Genomic DNA, 976 nt, shown 5'->3' with positions numbered 1-976 from the left:
CATTATGCTACCAGACCATAACATTGATAAATTTGCTTCTAGTATTTTTTTCTTTTTGCATAGAGATCTTTAAATTTTCTAAGAAGACAACCATGCCATGTGCAAATTTGGACAGTTTTACTTCTTCCATGTCAACCTGTAAGATTTTTATTTCTTTTTCTTGCCAGTTGTGCTGGCTAGAACCTTCTGTGTATGTTGAATGAGAATGATGGGAATGGATTCTTTGACTTGTTCCTAATCTTTGAGGGGAACCATTTAGTTCTTTCCTGCTAAGTATGTATGATATTAGCTTCAGACTTGTGTAGATAGTATTCATTAAGTTGAGGAAGTTCTTCTCTGTTTCTAGAGTTATTCCATCTTGGCTGAACCAGAAATCTTTGCATTTTACCTTTAAAGAGAATTGCATGTAATTTTTAGGTACTTTCATGAATTGTTAATTTTGTCATATGGCATTAATTTTCAGAATTTGTCTAATAGTATATAAATTCTTTTTTTTTTTTTTTTGGCATTCTGGAAGACTTAAGAGAAAATAGCTTATGACTGAGGAACAATTTTGTGACACTTATAAGTTGAGGGCACTAAGGCTTTATGACCATTTAAAATGATTCATCTAAGATATTTTAATATTGTGATTGCATGCTATTGATAATATATTATTTTACCCCTTGTTTTGATTATGTTCTTATTCACTAACTCTCTTCTTTTCATCAGTGCACAATACTATATTTCTTCAAAAGATTAGAACAGTTTACAGTGCATTTGCCTAGGTGAGACAAAGATAAGGGAAGGGTCCTTAAAATTATTCTAAGGAAATTAATTAGCTTCAACCATTAAACTTTTCAGCTGTAGATTAAATGATCTCTCTCAAGACAAATCTTTGTAAAGAAGATGTAAAGTTCCCAAATCCCTTTGTTGTTGTTGTTGTCAGGTGCCATCGAGTCAGAACCAACTCATAGCGACCCCATGCACAGCAGAA

The sequence above is a fragment of the Chrysochloris asiatica genome, unplaced genomic scaffold, assembly GCF_000296735.1.
Source record: "Chrysochloris asiatica unplaced genomic scaffold, ChrAsi1.0 scaffold00021, whole genome shotgun sequence".
Classification (NCBI taxonomy): domain Eukaryota; kingdom Metazoa; phylum Chordata; class Mammalia; order Afrosoricida; family Chrysochloridae; genus Chrysochloris; species Chrysochloris asiatica.
The sequence above is the reverse complement of the archived record's forward strand: the minus strand, read 5'-3'. Positions refer to the sequence as shown.